This window comes from Mercurialis annua, linkage group LG3 (genome assembly GCF_937616625.2).
Source record: "Mercurialis annua linkage group LG3, ddMerAnnu1.2, whole genome shotgun sequence".
Taxonomy (NCBI): Eukaryota; Viridiplantae; Streptophyta; class Magnoliopsida; order Malpighiales; family Euphorbiaceae; genus Mercurialis; species Mercurialis annua.
The window spans coordinates 57711079-57730905 of NC_065572.1; the positions used below are offsets into that span (position 1 = coordinate 57711079).

The following is a 19827-nucleotide window of genomic DNA, read 5'->3' on the forward strand; positions in this document are numbered from 1 at the left end:
GTTGGTTTTAGAATTGTGAAACCCTCATTAAGTCTTAAATTGTATGTTGTATATGTCACATATGTCGTGTGGGTTTTCCATGTTGATTTGATTCCTTCCCATGTAATTTTTGAAGTTGTATTCGCATGTTCTCCAAAACTGTCCTATATTAGTAAAATGTTGATATCTCACAATTGCAATGTCGGATTTGGCCCCTCTTTGGATATGTTATTCCTGAGCGGATATACTAAAATTTGGTCGGTTTGTTCGTTTTTTGCAGACTTCTAACTCTAAAAATAGCTATTAAACCGTTGGAATTTAATCAAAGCCTATGTATAGCCCGATAGAGTCTATAAATAAGCCCACTATTTTAAGTGAGCAGTCCCCTTTTCACCCCACAAATCCTAAAACAAATAGTTTCACACAAAAAATACATATTTCCTTTGTTCTAACAAGTACAGTGCGATTCATAACGCTTAGAACGTGATTTTACATCCTTCTCGCGAGATCTAAATGATTTTTTACGATGTGTTCATCGTTGGTGGCTTGGGGACCCTATTGAATTCATTCCAACCCTTATCACCTTGGGTTAATACATCAATTATCATCTTGTTCACCATTCTTAGATAATATTTTCACTCCTAATTGATTTATGGATTCTTTGTTGCGTGATTTTGCATAGAAATTCATATTCTATGGTTTTTGTTGATTAAATACATGTAAATTCTATGTAATTCATATGCTACTGATTTGTATGTTTAATACGATAAATTATATGTGTATAATCTGATTTGGAAGGATTCAATTACATCTATGCTTGTTTCGATTCATCCTATGCGATTGTTGTGTATTAGGCTAAATCCATAATTTATGAAATTTGTATTACATGAATGATTAGGAATGCTATATCTACTGTTTTAAAATGATTTTTATGATGTTTTAATTTTTTTAATCAGTTGTTACATGTTTGGAACATTAAGTGCATGAGTTGGCATGATTCAGCATGTTTATGCAATTTTTAGCATTTTGTGATTTCAATTCAATTTGATGGTTGGAGATTGTGTTGGATCTTGTTTGTCATAATATCATATGAATATGAATGTTATATTATTCATCGAACTTACTTGGATTTCACAACACCTTTCAAGTAATCCATTGTTTTAGGCATTGTTGCATAAAATGGTGAATTCATGGTTTATGAACATTGTAATCACATGAATGTTTTGAAATGTTGTGCCTACTGACATGACATGTTTAATATGATATTTATATTATTTATGATCAGTGGTTACATGATTGGATTCTATGAATGTATGATTTGGCTTATTTGGCATGTTTCGGCAAATTATAGCGAAATTGCGTAATTGTTTAATTTGGCATCTTTGACAAGAGTTTAGATCTGAACTAACTTGATTTTAATTGTTCATGTATGATATACTACGTATATATATATATATATATATATATATATATATATATATATATATATATATGAGTTTTGAATGTTGATTTATGTTTGGGTTAGCAAGTGTTGGCTGAAGTACGAAACTAGCTAGTTTTACGCTAAAATGTTTTATTTATGGACTCGATGTCCTATGATGACTTAGGATCTGAGTTCCTTTTGATATTATTGGTTATAGTCTGTGTGTAATCTAATACAAGGTTTTTGGATTTGGCGACGCATGTTTAGACCCGTTTTGGACTAAGTGTTACAAATGCTTTATTAGGTTGATTCTGTGCAAAGCATGTTAATGGATTTTAAATATTTTTGTTATGGCATGTGCTTTATCAAATGGGATTATTATGCATGCTAGGGCTGTTGTATGTTGGTTTTTGGTCTATTTGAATGTATTTGTCCTTTTAGGACTTTGATCGAACACTTTGTAAGCACGGTGTTATGTTTGAGTTTTTGTGTTGAATTTGAGTTCCCTTATTTTCTAAATTGAGACTTTGATTTATTAAAGTGATTTCGGACTTTAAACGAATTGTTTTACTTTGGTTGGATATTTGGTTTGGGTTAAATTTGGGTAGCCCAATTTATGAGTATAGGCTTGGCAGTTGTGATGAATCGCCTAACTCGCCACTTTGGTTTTAACTTGGTTTATTAATTTTAACTAAATTATTTGAAAACGATTTCCAGATTATATTTTCAAAGAGGGAACTCAATTTAACTTGATTGTTTGATGACTTTGGCATTGGACTGAATAAGGGTGAATACTCTGTGTTTGGCTTATGCTTTGGCTTGATTTGATGTTTGAGCTAGTCCTATGTGGTGTCTAGTACTCTATAGAGTTAGGGAATGATTTTAATTGTTATTTATGTTTTCTTGGACTCGACGAATGTTCGTGCGTTGGAGTCGAACCACGTTTACTCCTTTGCCGAGCTTTGTAGGGGATTCGCAAGCAGTAAGTTTATATTGCTATTTACCGCTTTATTAAGTAAATTGTATATTTTTGTATATATTGTATACACAGCTTTCGAACTGTTTTTCGACATTATGGATCTGAATTGAAACGGGCTACTCGATGGACATCATCGAGACTGCGGGCGCACCAGTATGATTATTTGGTATTTGAGGTAGTTTGGAGATTTATCTCGCCTTAGTGAGGGCGCCGGTGAAAGATACGTCTCTTGAGACTCACATGATTTATTTAAGTGGCATTCGGGGATCAGTTATGAAGATACGTCTCGCCGGCACGACAATTGGTTGTATATATTTGTGATTTAGGGTTTCAATGCTTATCCATAATGATACAATGCTTTATAAATGTTTTAAAGGTTTTTCACTTAATAAATATAAATGGTAGTATGAACTCATCTCAGTATATCTAACCTCCGTTGTTTCCCCATTTTTTCCAGTTTTATGATTTTTGAGCGCACCTAATTGATCTTCAGGTTTCACGTTCCTTTTGAGGTCTCATTTCTATTTAATAAAGATGGTCAAACTATTTAACTCTTAGGTCTCAATAGTATTAGTGTTATGTCTTTCTTATATTAAACTTGTTGTTTTGTCTGATTGGTCCAACTATTTCTGTATTCATGTTGGCATGTTATTACTTTGGATAATTATTAGTTATATATATGCCATGTTGTTGGAGTCTCGGAGTTGTGCCGAGCACTGTTTTATATATTGTTTATATAACTGCTAGATTTATGTTGGAGTTTCGGTTGCCCCTGAACGTTGGTTTTATGCAATTTATGTGCTTTATATGTGTTGTGAGCAGTGGCGGATCTTCATGAAGGCATGGGGGGGGGGGGGGAGCCCCCCAAATTTTAAAAAAATTACTAATCATTATTACTAGTTTTATTATTTGATTATATGTCTTTTAAAATTTTCTAAAAGTAACCTGTTACTACTTTAACTCTTTAACCATGAGTAACACACTTAATCAATTTAAGCCTTTCATTCTTAATGAGCCCAATTAATCTTGGTCTTTCGTTCAAACAGAGTTTATTTGCCGCAATACTCAAAATTCTATGCTCTCCTTTTGTTTCTTCTACTCTCACAATTCCTAATTCATCCAAAAAAAACCCTTCATTCCTACTAAAATTATTTGCAACAACATTCATAATCAATATCAACCGGTAATTTTTATTTTTTTTGTATTTTGTCTTTTTAAAATTAAAGGTTATAATTTGTAGGCTTATTCACCAAAAAATGTCAAACCTTTGCGGCTTGGGTCAATTTTAGCCAAACCATTTAAAAACCACCATATTTAGCCAAACCTTATATGTTGTGTTTCTTTTTCAGCCATTTTTGAATCGAACCGGAATTTGTACCTACATGTCATCCATGTCACTGCCAACTCAATAAAACTAACTGACGTGGCACATTCCAAATCATTAACCCAAACCTAACCAAATCAAATATAAAATCAAATCCAACTAAATCAAATCAATTCAATTTAAAAAAAATATATATTTAATTAAAAAAAATATTAATTATCTCAACATTTTATTTTATTCCGATTAAAATTCACGCCGACTAATAAATTTTTTTACATTTAATTTCTATATAAATTTTACTTAGTTAAATAAAAAATATAAATTAAATCATCTAAAATTAACATAAAAAAATTTTAATTACCCCTAACTTTCTCCCAAAACGACGATTTTCTGCCCGTAAAAAAAAAAAACAAACCGACCGCGACCGCCAAAATTTTTTTTCCGGCTGTCGTCTTCCTCAACCTATTCTTCCATGGAAGAACAGGCCATGTTCTTTCATGGAAGAACATATCTGATCTGTTCTTCCATGAGATCTGTTCTTCCCAAGAAAGAACAGATTCGATCTTTTCTTCCATGGGAAGAACAGATGCGGTCTGTTCTTCCTATGGAAGGACAGATCGAAGTCTGTTCTTCCATGGGAAGAACAGACGCGGTCTTTTCTTCCCTGGGAAGAATAGATGTTCTTCCATGGAAGAACAGGTCGGTGAAGAAGACCGCCGGAAAAAATTTCCGGCGGTCGGTTTGAGTTGGCAGCGGCAATTTCCGACAGTCATTTAAATTAATAATATACCTATCATTTTATTAAATGAAATAAATTAATATTAATTTTTAAAATATTTATGAGTTTTAAATAATTTTTGAATTGATTTGATTTATTGAATTTGTTTTTGTTTGATTAGTCTTTGTTTTTTATTAGATTTAGGTTAGTGATTTGTAATATGCCGTGTCAGCTAGTTTTGCTGAGTTGGCAGTGACATGGATGACATGTAGGCACAAAATCCGGTTCGATTCAAAAATGGCTTAAAAAGAAACACAATATATAAGATTTGGCTAAATATGGTGGTTTTTAAAGGTTTGTCTAAAATTGACCCAAGCCGCAAAGGTTTGGCATTTTTTTGTGAATAAGTCTAATTTGTATTTGAATCCATATAATTTTGTATTTATAATTTTATTGATTTAATTTCATCAATTTATATTTATCGGCTTATTTGATTTTTATGGATTTCATGAAGTCATTATTTAATTCCTATTTTTATGCTTAATTTTTGTGACACATGATTTGAGTTTTTTGTGATTTTTTTTATTATCATGTTCATATTTTCATTGTTATTCAGATTGTTATCATAGTGAAATCAATAACTATTGATTCATTTTTTAAGAGAAATATTTGTGGCAATGTTGAATGTTCAGCCACACCTTCAACTTCTATATTGGTTCAAGATTCTTTAACTAAAAATGAGAATCGATTAGAATGTGGAATGAAAGAAATTGAAACTGCGAATCGTCCTTCTAAATTTCAGAAAATTCAAACTGAAGAAGTTGATGTTAGTCTTTTGGAACGTGATTCGGGTCTACATCCTCAAATATGGGAGCATCCTATCAATCAAAAAGATGAAATTAGAAGAGCTTATTTGAAGATTTGTCTTGAGAAGTATCCTCTTTCTAGTTCAGAAAAGCACCCTCGTAGATTTTCAGTTACTTGGTTCAGTGTTTTTCCTTCTTGGTTAGAATACTCTAGGCAAAAGATGTTGTATATTGTTTGCCTTGTTATCTATTCAATAAGAAACCGAGTGGACGTCTTGGCGTGGATGCATTTAATGTGAAAGGGTTCAGAAAAAGGAACAAGGTGAACGATGGAAAAAGATGTGCTTTTCTTAATCATATTGGAAGTGAGTCATGTTCACCACATAATGCTGCAGTGAAAAGCTGTGAAGCTTTGATGAATCAATCTCAACACATTGATAATGTTGTTAATGTACACATATCAGATTAAATTGCAAGAAACAGATTACGACTAAAGACTTTAGTTGATGTTGTTCATTGGTTAACTTTTCAAACATGTGCATTTCGAGGTCATGATGAGAGCTCCAAATCAAAAAATCGAGGTAATTTTCTTGAAATGATGAAGTTGTTGGCATCATATAATGATGAGGTTTCAAATGTTGTTTTGGAAAATGCTCATTACAACTCTAAATACACTTCACATCATATTCAAAAGGAAATCTTGCATATTATTTCAGGTAAAGTTCGCAACTATATTCGCAGTTCTTATTTTTCTGTGATTATTGATGAAGCTCGCGATGAATCTAAAAGAGAACAGATGACTATTGTCTTAATGTTTGTAGATAAAGATGGGTATTTAAAAGAACATTTTTTTGATCTTATTCATGTTAGATATATTGCATCACTGACTCTTAAAAATGAATTATATAGTGTCCTTTCTAGACATGCTTTTGATATTCAAAATATTCGCGGTCAAGGGTACGATGGGGCTAGTAATATGCGTATGGAATGGAAGGGCTTGCAAGCATTAATTCTTAATGATTGTCCATATGCATATTATGTGCATTGTTTTGCTCATAGGTTACAACTTGCTTTAGTTGTTGCTTCTAGTGAGGTTATACCAGTTCATCAATTCTTTTCAAATCTCTCATTTATTATCAATATTGTTTGTGGTTCTTGCAAACGCCATGATGAACTAAGAGATAGCAAAGCTGCTGAAATTGCAAAAATGCTAGAAAATGACGAACTCAAGACTGGAAAAGGGGCAAATCAAGTTTTTACTTTAAAACGAGCTAGAGATACTCTATGGGGTTCTCATTTTTATGCTATATGTAACTTGTTAGAAATGTTTGATGCGACTTCTATAGTTCTTCAAGACATCATTGAACATGGATCTAGTTATGCTCAACGTGGAGATGCTGATACTGCTTTTAGGTTTATGACTTCATTTGAATTTATACTTATTTTGCGCTTGATGAGAGATGATAGGCATTACAAATATTCTCTGTCAGGGTCTACAAAATAAGCCTCAAGATATTGTCAATGCTATGCAATTGGTTGCAACTACAAAATTGCTTATTCAGAAGTTGAGGGAAGATGGATGGAACGATATAACTGAAAAGCTAAAAGTTTTTTGTCAACAACACCATATTAATTATCCTGATTTTAGTGCTTCCTATACAACCCGTCGAGGTCGTGCACGCCAACAAGAGCAAGTGACGGTAGAGCATTATTATCGTGTGGAAGTATTTTTTTTTGTTACAATGGACAAACAGCTATAAGAATTGAACAACAGATTCAATGAGAAAACAATGGAGCTTTTGACTCTTAGCTCATCATCGATTCAGAATGATAGATATAAAGCATTTAATGTTGATAATATTTGCAGGCTTGTTGATAAATATTATCCTCTGGACTTCATTGAGCAAGAAAAAATTAATTTGAAATTTCAGCTTCAACATTTTATTCTTGATGCGCCCTATCATCCAAATTTGAAGGATCTTTATAGTTTATCTGATTTATGTAGAGCTTTGGTGGAAACAGACAAGTCAAAGGTCTATTATGTACTTGATAGATTAATTCGTCTCATCCTGACACTTCTAGTTTCTACAACTACTACAGAGCGTTCTTTTTCAGCTATGAAACTGATAAATTCAAAGCTTCGTAACAAAATGGAAGATGAATATCTTAAAGATAGCATTTTGGTTCACATTGAGAAATAAATTGCTGAAATGTTTGATTCAGACTCCATCGTTGACGAATTCAAGTCTATAAAGAAGCATAAAACAGACTTGTAGTAAAGGTATTTTGATATTGTTTTTCATATGTTGTTTAAATAATTTGAATCTTTTTTATGTTTAAATTATATTCCTAAATATTTGATCTGCAAACACTTAATTTGCCCCCCCCCCAAATATTATAGTGAAGATCTACCATTGGTTGTGAGTTTATCAGCGAGGCTAGCTATGGGTTTCGGAATTACCACTCCCATACCCTAACTCCGGTCATAATCTATGAAATTGGGTCGTGACAAAGTTAGTATTAGAGCTTTGGATATGAAAACCAAGGCCTATTGCATGTTATGTGGTATTTGTTTTTGGCATGATAAGTTGATATTGTGTCATAGGAACTACAACAGAATTAGGATTCGTGTCTTTTCTTTTAAAATGTCATCTTTTGATTTTAAACTTTCTGCCTACATCTATAGGAATGTTATATGTCTGTAATATCTCGTACTTTTAAACTATTTTTTTTAATTATAATTAAAATTTTGCATTCCGTCAAGTTTTAGGTATTTTATTATTCTAGTTATTAAATATTTTTATTTAATTTTATTTTAGTTGCTCGTTGATTCAGTCGTGTTTCGATTCTTGTAGTTGGTATTATTAAAATTTAAAAGAAAAATAAAAACAAAAGAGGAAAAAGGAAAAAAAAAACAAAAGAAAAATTATATAAGATTGTATTAATGCATGAAAGATCCATGCAATTCACGTTAATCTTTCATCTTTTTCTTTTAAGTATGAAAGTTGGCCCATTCAAGGCCAAAAGGCATATTCCTTTATAAATTAAAATTCAAATTAAGTGTTAGTTGCAGAATCACCTTCTTATTATATTTATATCCTTAAGTATCTTGTTGAGGCACGATGCCTCAGCCATCATCCCTTTCCCTCCCCTATTAAAACGTTCTGCTACATTTTTATCCCTAACCTAATATTTTCCATCACTTTTAATCAAACCTCAGCCGCCACTCTCCCTTAGCAATTCAGAATCTTCATCAATCGTCATTCTTCCATTTGATTCAAGTCTCGGTAGGTAATCGTTCAACTTATTTCTTTGTTTCGATATCGTCAAATACGGTTCTTGATTCCTATCTCCTTGTATTAGTTGTAATTCGATTATTCTTTGACGATACGCATCGACTCAACGTTTGCTTCGATCCTAACGCTTCAGAATCATACACGGTACAAAAAAATCCCTATGTTTGACGCCGCTTCGATGTCGGTTGTTCTTGCTATTATACTGCCGTTCCTTGGGTCTGCTACTGCCGATTCTTTTGATGATTTACCATCTATTTTTCTGGTTGTATCTCGTGGTGAATTAGTAATTAATAATCGGTTTAAGCTTGTGATCGTTTCGGACCGCCGTTTAATAGTTGTTGCACCGCCGTGAAATCGTCATGGTTGCAGTAACGTGTTTATGATATTATTCTTGTTAGTTTAGGTGACGTTAATAAGGATAGGTTATGATTAGAGGATTTGGTTGATAAGCTTAGGATTAAATTTGCTTTTAGTCTTTGGTTTATTAATAAGTTAAAGTGTTGATTTGGGCGGGGATGATAATATGCAGAAACTGAAATTGTTATATTAAAGGAAGAAGATGGTTTAAGGACCACACTAATCACCATAATGTTTGAGTTAAAACAACTAAGTTCCTAAAGTTGATTTTATCTATTTGTTAATTGATTTGTTAGTAACTTTTGTATCGTTTCGATTTAAATTGACAATTGGAATTCGTTAAATATTCTACAACTTAAATTAATATAATTACTCGGATAATTATATTTAGTTTTAATTGAAATGTCAATTTGGCTAATTTACAATTTAGCCCCTAAAAGTTTTTAAAAACTTATTCAAGTTAAGTTTTATCTTTGGATCTCTGTTTTGATTTTATAATTTAGTAAATTGAGAATAAATAATTAATTTTGATTTCGAATATTAAATTTGGCTAAATTACAGTTTAGTCCCTAAACTTTTATAAACTTAAAATGGTTAAGTTTTGGTTGTTAATTAGGTTACTTGAATTTCAAGTTATTGAATTCTATTTTGAAAATAGGATAATTATTTTATCAAGTATTTAAATTATAAACTCGGGTTTATAAATTTAATTAAATTTTAGTTTGGGTTAGACTGTGGTCGCCCAACCAGTGGGAAGAAGCTTGGTAGTTTTTAATAACTCGGCTGACCCACTGATATGGATTTTAACTTGGGTTAAATTAAATTGTTTAATAAATTACTCGAATTGTAATTTAATATATATAATATATATGGTTTAATTTCTAAAACTTGCGTTATAGTTTTAATACGTTTTAATCTTATGTGTTTGATTATACGTTGGCGTATTGTTGTGTGTGCTAATCCTATGTGGTGTCTAGTACTCTTTAGAGTTAGGGTCTGATTTTAATTATGATTTTAATATTTTATTTAGACCCGTCGACTGTTCGTACTTCAGAGGCGAACCAGAGTTAGGTGCTTGTCAGGATCACGTGGATTTAGCAAGCAGTGAGTTTATATCTCTATTTACCTCTTTATTAAGCAACTATTATATTTTGTATATATATATGTATAAACAGCTTTCGAACTGTTTTCGGCATTGTGGATTTGATTTGGAACGTGCTACTCGATGGGCATCATCGGGACTGCGTGCGCACCGGTAATGATAATGGTATTGAGGTAGGTTTGAGATACGTCTCACCTTAGGGCACCGGTGGAAGATACGTCTCCTGGACTCACTATTTATTAAGTGATAGTCGGGGATCGGTTATTGAGATACGTCTCACCGACACGACAATGGATTTAGAATTATGGTTTAGGGTTTCATTGATAATCCATAATGAAAATGTTTTATTAAACGTTTTAAAGGTTTTTAACTTAATAAATGTAAATGGTTATATAAACTCTACTCAGTAAATCTGACCCCGTTGTTTTCCCAAATTTTCCAGGTTTATGATTTGAGCGTTGGTCGATCTCCGTTTCTTCATTCTCGGAGGTTTTTATTTTATTTTCAGAATAAAAGAGTCGAACTGTTTTAAACTCTTAGACCGCAGTAGTAGTATCAGTTATTCTTGTCTTAGTCTTTTATTTATATTTTAGACTATTGTTTGTTGGATTGGTCCAATTATTATTTTATCAGCTTTGGCATGACTACAGTGTTTATGGTATTTATATTATATTGCCATACTGTTGGAGACTTTTCTGAGACAAGCGTACTTTAAATATATATTGCTTTATGTACTACTAGACTAGGCTGAAATCTCGGTTGCCCCCGAGCATGTGGTTTTATGCAGGTACATTGTTTAAATGTTATAAATTGATTATCTGCAAGGCTAGCTACGGGTTTTGGTACAACCATACCCATACCCTAGCGCCGGTCGCGATTCATGAAAATGGGTCGTGACAATGTCGGTCATGTGGTGTGACTTTATAGGACCAAGAGTACGTAAAACAATTTTAAGTGTAAATTTATTTTATAAGTGTCCCTAATAATATGACGTGGTTATAGGCTTTTAAAATTTAAATTTTAGTAAATGGGGTTAATCGGTACTAAGGAAAAGCTTATAAATTAAATTTATAAGTTCTTACCGAATATTTCTAAGGTCAATATTCGCGAAATAATTTTGAGAAGTTATCGTTAAAAAGTCACAAAATTTGGACGAAGTTTAAATAACTAAGTGAGACTGAATGAGACCTCAAATATCTCTAAAGATTTATGTAAAATAAAATATAAGTCTCGTGCGTATCAAATTATATTTTTATTCGTTTTACATTTTATAGGATTTTTGGATAAAATTTTGTGAAATTAGAATTTGAATTTCATAATTGTTTACGGACTATAATTAAGAATTTGGGTTAAAGTGACATGTTAGTCACAAGGACCAATTTGGAAATTAGCCAAACTATATAAGCTTCATTCATTTAAATGAATTGAAAAATAAGTTTCATTTTCTTTGTTTCTTTAGTTCTAGAGGTGCTAAACGAGCTACGATCTAGGGTTTGTCTTTATTCGTCTGATTCTCGGTTCTAACTCAAATTTCTTTGACTATCCGCAAATATACAAGGTATTAATCACATATGCGATGTTTTAGCTGGTATTTATTGGTTTATGTTCGATAATTAATGGTTATCGAATTGATTGATTGAATTCTAAGTGTTATACGTGTTTTAATTGTGGAATTGAGTTCGATTATCGTTGAATTGACGTTTTATAATGTTTTTGGACTTTGGAGAAGGTCGGGGAGGTCCGAAATCAAGGATTTTGGGGTTGTGCATCTGCATAGGGTATGCGAACGGACAGAAATATGTGTGTGCGCACAATACCTTATGTACGGGCGCACAATACTTCAATGTGGGGGCATTTTGGGCTTTCGTGCTACTTCAATTCGGTTCGATCTGATTCTTTCCAAGAATTTCAAAAATGATTTAAGCATACTGTAAACACCTATGTATGGATGTTTAAACGAATCAAAGGAATGTTGTTTAGGATATATCATTTATCAAAGTTAGTCGATACTTAAACCTAATATTAGGTTATTCAAACCAATTATAGAATAGACATACTAATTATATCGGAAATGAGAAAAAGGGAAGTTATATATTAAGAGTTGTGAATGATTTCTCAAAATAAGAAATTGATTTAAAAGGAGTTATTTAGGTTGTTTGTACGTGTGTATGATTGTTTGTTACGTCTAGAGTCGGAATCCAGACTTAGGAAGTCTATTTATGAAAAGTTATGACGTTTTAAATTATGTATAGATCCGACCATTCGTCAACCAACAGACCAAAAAGCTAGGGTGTTTGACAAACTTACCCAGGGCAATTGTTTTTAGGGGATAACGATTTGTGAGTTTACGTTTTTACATTTGAATGTTATATTTAAACTGTTTTAAATGATAAATCGCACTAATATGAACTTGACCAATAAAGATCCATTGGAACGTGTTTCCTATTAACGACAATAGGACTGCGTGATCACCAGTACTGATATTAGAGTAAGTCTGTGATTAAAATAGTGAAATTGTAAGTTCGAAGCGACATCCTTAGACATGGCGGGAGTGATATGATGCGACGACCTTAAACATATTGGGAATGATATGAGGCGACTGCCTTAAAATCCCGATCAGATCTGTATGGCGATGGTTCTCTTGACGCACAGCCTGGATTTCAATTCAATATTTTTGTTTCTCCGAGGAGGAGCTCCTCATCCTCGCTTGAGAAGAGGAGCTACTGCTCCTCATCCTCGCTTGAGAAGAGGAGCTACTGCTCCTCTTCTCAGAGGAGGAGTAACAGCTCTTCGGAGCTCTTCTACTCGCTTGAGAAGAAAAAATATTAAAAGAAATATTTTTTTTTGCGAAAAGATCTATCAGATATGTTCTCCGGTGAACGCAGACGAGTTCGTAAATCGGAGGAGTACGGTGGATGTTGGTCAGTCGGAAGCATTTTTTAATTGATTTATTTTTTTAAGAAAATCTGAAAATTTAATTAGTTATTAGGACTTATTTGAACGCTTTTAAAACTGAAAGACTTGTTTGTATTTTTCCAAATATAAAAAATGATATAACACTTCTATTTAAATGTTTTTAATGTTTTCATCCTTAGATTAATTGCATTGTCAACAAACTTTAAATTGGCGTAGAGTCGAAACATGAAAACCCAAAGAATGGTGCAATTGGTTTTTTCCTACGTCAGAGTGCTATTGAAAAGAAGTTTTAAGGTGGGTGGATTTTGAGTAATTTTGCCTATTTAAGAGTAATTTACAACTCACAGATCGTGTGAAGATCCTGATACCATTTTTACGCCCACATCGGTTCTGATCCGGATACTCTGGAACTCGATGGAATAACCAATGTATTCAAATCCAAATATTATCATGGGATTCACACTTAAACTTTAGATAAACTCTAGATTGACTTTACACTCAAACACAAGCTATTCAATCGTTTCACACATATAAAGTCAATCATTAAATCTTTTTAAAATAGTCATAATTTAGCTCCGTTAAAAATATTCTTTGAAAATATTTCCATTTTTACAGTTAAAATGTTACCTCGTCGACTGAATTTATCATTCTAGGCTCGACAACAACGTTTTCGTTTTTCATAACCGTCGGCTTATGTCTTTTCCTCCAAGCCTAGTTTTCATTTCATATAATTTAAAATACCGAAAATGATAACTTTTCCATACAGAGTATACACAGATGCACTTTTTAAAAATCACAATCTTTCACATAAAAATTGTCAAAACAATCTATATTGGTAAAAATACTAAAATGTCTATAATTTTCACAATTTTTATAAATTCGTACTCCTTTACATTTTTCTTTTCAAGTTCATCAAATTGATCTATTAACATTTTTGGATATCAACTCAGCCGATAAAATATTATTTGATGGTAAAAATACCAAAACAGTCCTTAAATTTTACAAACTTTATATTTTTCTCCCTCTCATAACTTTTTATTTCAAAATCATTCAAAATAATTTACAAATAATAACTTTAAAACAGACCCTTTATGCCAAAATACACATTTTTAGTTAATTTACAAAAGAACCCTTCAATTTTATAAATCTTACAATTTAACTCCAAATCTTTCAATTTATTCAAACACGTCCAAATTTAACCAAAATCACACTAAAAAATTAATTCATAATTCCAGGCATAAACATTAAGTAATTTTAATAATCAAAGAACAAGAATCTTTACATGCAACTCAAATTATTATTAAACTCATAATTTTCTAAGTAGTCCATATATTTACCAAAAAATCCAAAATCAAATTCATAAATCCTCTAAAAAATTATGATCAATTATTTTTAACTAGAGAAATATAATCTAAGACATGGATTAACCATAGATCATCAATTTCATGAAGAAATTATAAAGTGCAAATCAAAAATCTCACTTTTGAACCAAATCAATCATAACACCAAATTAACAACAATTAAAAGGGTTTCTAGATCATATCCTTATACTGCCATCCTCCAAATTTTAAAAAACTATAACCAAAGAATTTGATAGATTATGATTTTAATGAGAACAGCGAGAAAATGGTTGAAACACGACAAACAGAATACGTTGTTTTTGGCAGAATTTGGCATCGTGGTTCAGATCTATTTTTTGGCCGAATTTTGCAAAAACTAAAAAGCGGTAAAGTTGAAGAGGGCATCGATAGCTTCGGTTTGACATAAAGAACGTCGAATTTCGATGTCAGAAATTGAAAATATCGACTAAAGAAGAAAAACGCACTATAAACGTTTTTTCACACACACATGCCTCTTCGCATGCATGCCATATATCTCTTTGCATGCATGACAAGTGTCCCTTTTACATGCATACCACATGTCCCTTTACATGAATTCCACGTATCTCTTTGCATGCACGCCACATGTTCCTAATCTTATCTTTTATATCCTTAAATTTTTACGTCAAAAATTATATACTTCGACGTTTTAATTTTTGGGATTTTTTTGAAACTTTTAACTCTCTATTTAGAGATACATATTGATATTTTTTTAATTTAACCTATATTTCCTCAAATGTTATTTGCATGCGTATTTTACCCGATATGAGTGTTTATCCATTCATGCCTAACTATAACTCCAAATATGATTATGTTTCATCCTTAAATCACAATTTATTTATTCCCTTGATATATTTAAATTATTTTTATATGAAACACGACACATAGTTCATTGGATTTTAAACAATACGTGAATTACACGTCGGATTCAAATGTCATAACAGTGAGAGATATTTACAATGTACTATGATTTTCATAGAGATAGTGGACATACCACAGAAGAATATTGACACTTGAAGAAGGAACACAAAACTGAGGAAAACAAAACTGGGGATCAAGAAGGAGACCAAAAGAGATATCAAAAAGATACGTGAAACCAGGACAAAACTCCAAGGAGACAGAGGAAGGAGCCGGGTGGCATTGTCGATGTCATAATTGGAGGGACCACAAGTAGAGATAGTTACACAACTAGGAAGATGGCTGCAAGGACAGTATATTATGCTAATCTTGGGGTCCTAGATGTTAGGATGTTCGGAAATACAACATTCTCTAAATTAGAAAATCAAGGACTAGTACTTTCCCAAGAAGATTCCTTGGCGGTGGCAAGAAGGCTGAACAATTTTATTGTATCAAGGATGCTACTGAATACTAGAAGCTTTGTAAACATGATGACTATTGATGTCTTTAGAAGAACTGGTTGAAAAAGGAGGACCTAACCCGAGTTTCTACTCCATTCGCTGGTTTAGGGGGCAAGTCGGATCATGTAGAAGGCTCGATCGAGATTAAGGTCTAGCTAGGGGAAGGAGACTTGATCAAGGAAGTCCAGATTGAATTTATTATGGTAAACATGGACTTTACCTATAAGGAAATCCATAAGAGGCCTTTATTACACGACACTTGTGCCTTAGTCTGCATGAGATATTTGTTAATGAAGATCCTCATTCCAGAGGGTGAAGCTGTGGTAAGGGGATGTCAAAAGTCAGCCCGAAAGACTTATTTTACTGCTCTAAAAAAGGTGCATGTCACGCTACCTATATTAATCATAGATCCTCTTCAAAGTAGAAGAAGCCGGAGCCATATGGCGAGACTTTTGAGTTGGAGTTGACTTCGAAAAAGAATATAAAATTTGGAGGTGAACTGGAGGTGGAAGTCCATTTGACCCTTGTTGAGTATTGTGAGAACTAAAAGACTCAATTGCTTGGAGCATAGAAAAATTTGGTTAGAGTACATCCAAATGTCATCTGTCACCGCCTAAACATTGGAGAAGATGTGAAACCGGTTATGCAAAATAAGCGAAGACATTAGCCAAAAAAGCAATTGACAATAGGGGAAGAAATCAAGAAGCTATAAGAAGCAAAACTGATCATAGAAGTGCGCTACTCCCAATGGCTATCAAATGTAGTAATTGTGAAAAACGTCCAACGGCACGTACCGAATAAGCATAGATTTTACCAATCTTAATAAGGCGTACCCCAAAGATAGTTATGCCAAGTGTCGACTAAATGGATGGCATAACAGGATACCACCAGATCCCAATGTTAGAGGAGAATCTAGAGAAGACCGCAATTGTGACCGATGAGGGGCTAATAAAGATGATGTTGTTCAGCCTTAAAAACGCAGGGGCGACATACCAACGTCAAGTTAACTATATCTTCCGGGATCATATCGGAAAACACATGGAAGTGTTTGTGGACGATATGATAATTAGAAGTACTAGTGCTAGGGAATATATGAGATATGTCAAGAAGGTTATGAAGACCTTACAGAAGTATCGCCTTATGCTGAACCTAGAGAACTGCATTTTTTGAGTGCCAGCAGGCAAATGCTTGGGTTACGTGGTGTCCAAGAGAGGGATTGAGGCAAACCCAAACAAGATCAGTGCCATCATGAACATGGTTCCTCCCAAAGCATCCATTAGGTTCAAAAGGTTAATGGGTGAATCACGACTTTAGGGCAATTCAGATCTTGCTCAGCAAGGAGGTTTCTACCATTATCCAAACTACTAAAGCAAGTTAAGATTTCAAATGAACTGAAGAGTGCCAGCAAGCGTTTGAAAAGCTAAAGCTTTCTTGATGTCGCCCAACTCTTGGCAAGACCAAAGACATGCGAGCTCTTGTATCTATATGTTTAATTCTCCAGTGAAACTATGGCAGCAGTGTTAGTAGCGGAGAAAGAAGGAGAGAAATATCTCATATACTACGTGATTAAGGTCCTACGAGATGCGGAGTTGAGATAACCAAAGTTGGAGAAGTTAGCATTCAGCGTCCACATGGCGAATATCAAACTTTGGCATTATTTTGAAGGTCAACAAGTAATTGTTTGAACCAATCGACCCCTTTTAACAATTATGCAAAAGGCATAGACTAGCAAGACAATCACAGAACGGGATATCAAGATTGGCAGCACATGAGTCACTTAAAGAAGAAAGCATTTCAATAAGTCGGTTCAACGATTAAGCAAACGATTAGAGTGACGATCATATGGTGAAGCTATTCAATTGTAAAATATGACCGTTGAAAGAAAGTCATATGTTCGTATTTATGGACCATACGACCGTATACACAATAACAATTTTAAAATAAATTAGCTTTAATGACTATATTGCAAATATGGACCAATAAGGACTTTGTAAATCACCAAGGGTGATATAAGATAGAGTTCTAGTACATTGGATATGGCTAGAACAATAAGTTATAATGTTTTACACTCTTCAATGATCAAAAATTCAATTATTATTTTGTTGAGTTTTTGTTGTCATAGTTTGTAGTAAGTTTATAAACTCCATTATAGTTAGAATTTTGAAAACTACATTTGCAATAATTTGGTGTTGAGTTAGAAAAATTCTGAGTTCGGTGTGCGCTTGTGAAAACACCAAGTTCGAAGTTAGCTTATAAAACTCATTATTACTCTTTGGGTTAGTGCATTCAAAAAATTATAATTTTTGATTGAGTAGTGTATGTAGGCTTGTGTTTAAGTCAAACCACTCTAAATTTTGTTTTCATCTTTCTAAACCCCAATTTATTCTTAATTTCTCTATTTCACACTTTAAATTATTATAATTTCTATTTCACAACTTATTCATCTCCTCTAAAATTACTATTGAAATTTTGATATTTATAGACCATGTCAACCATAAAATGTTATTAAAATTGAAAAATGCTTCGAAATTGATCTTGATCAAAGACGGTAATTATTTTTATTAATGTGTTTGTATAGTTGAATAACTACTAAATAGAAAAAAAATATGTATCAACTTTTATTCTAATATTATCAATCTTTACGTATAATATTTTTTAATAATTTTTAAACTCAATAAATCCTGTAATATACACATTTTTCGTTCCAACAGAATTGCTCATTTTCTATCCAATATTTTGTTCCTTTCCAATGGCTAATAATCACCCATGGCACCTCAATTTTAGGGGTACGGGCGCTAAACCCCCTGATGTTTAAAAATGGGCGCTAAACCCCCTGATGTTTAAAAATGGGCGCTAAACCCCCTGATCTTTGTGGCGGCGCTCACTAAACCCCTTTTGGACGAAATATGACCAAAATACCCCTGACGCCGTTTTTTTGGTCAACTGACTTTTTTTTCAAAAAATAAATAAATAAATAGTGCTGTCACGTCAGCTGCCACGTCACCAAACTACCCTAAAAAATTAAAACACCTAAAATACCCCTAAAACACCCAACCCAATCAAATCAACCCAATAACATCCAACCAAACCACTTTCACCCGAACCACCACCCCACCGCTCTCCGGCCACCATGTCCGACCACCGCCATGGAAGAAACATTTTCCGGCCGGTCTGTTCTTCGTGGAAGAACAGATCCCAGGCCTGTTCTTCCACGAAGAACAGACCCAGATGGGTCTGTTCTTCGTGGAAGAACAGATGGGTCTGTTCTTCGTGAAAGAACATCGTCGCCTGTTCTTCCACGAAGAACAGATCCAGATGGGTCTGTTCTTCCACGAAGAACAGATCCGTCTGTTCTTCCACGATGACCGGAAAATTTTCCGGTCATCTCGGAGAAGATGACCGCAAAATTTTCCGGCCCGGCGGTGGCGGCGGTGGTTGGGTGGTGTTGGCGGTTGGGTTGATTAATTAAATGGTTAAAAGTGGGTTGATTTGTTTTGTTTTTGTCTTTTCTAAATTAAATTAGGGGTATTTTAGGTCTTTTAATTTTTTAGTGTAGTTTGGTGACGTGGCAGCTGACGTGGCAGCACTATTTATTTATTTTTTTTTTGAAAAAAAAGTCAGTTGACCAGGAAAAACGGCGCCAGGGGTATTTTGGTCATATTTCGTCCAAAAGGGGTTTAGTGAGCGCCGCCACAAAGATCAGGGGGTTTAGCGCCCGTTTTTAAACATCAGGGGGTTTAGCGCCCGTACCCTTAAAGTTGAGGTGCCATGAGTGATTATTAGCCCTTTCCAATAGATTATAACTTTAGAAATTAATTTTTTCTTGTGTTATTTAAAACGACTGATGAGTTGGTACTTATTGTTGCTTATAAAAATATGTAAGTATATTAAATAAATGTATAATAAAAGAAGTAGAAAAAAATATAAAACATGCATAGTATTGATTAATTTTTTTTAAACGTTCGTAGGCAATTTTATTGAATGAGAAATTTTTAGGTAGACTCAGTCCACCACATCACCCGTGGACTAAGCCTATCACATAATGACACATCATTAAAATGATGACAATTTTATAATATTACTATTTAAAAGTGTAAATAAGTAATAAATGAATTTACAATATTACCATCATTTTAATGACGTGTCATTATGTGATAGGCTTAGTTCACAGATGACGTGGTGGACTGAAT

At 33.2% G+C, this 19827-nt stretch overlaps 1 pseudogene; it reads left to right on the forward strand.

Annotated features, from left to right (window-relative positions):
* The first annotated feature begins 4177 nt into the window (after window positions 1-4177).
* On the forward strand, window positions 4178-7505 carry LOC126672726 (uncharacterized; annotated as a pseudogene).
* Window positions 7506-19827: the final 12322 nt, after the last annotated feature.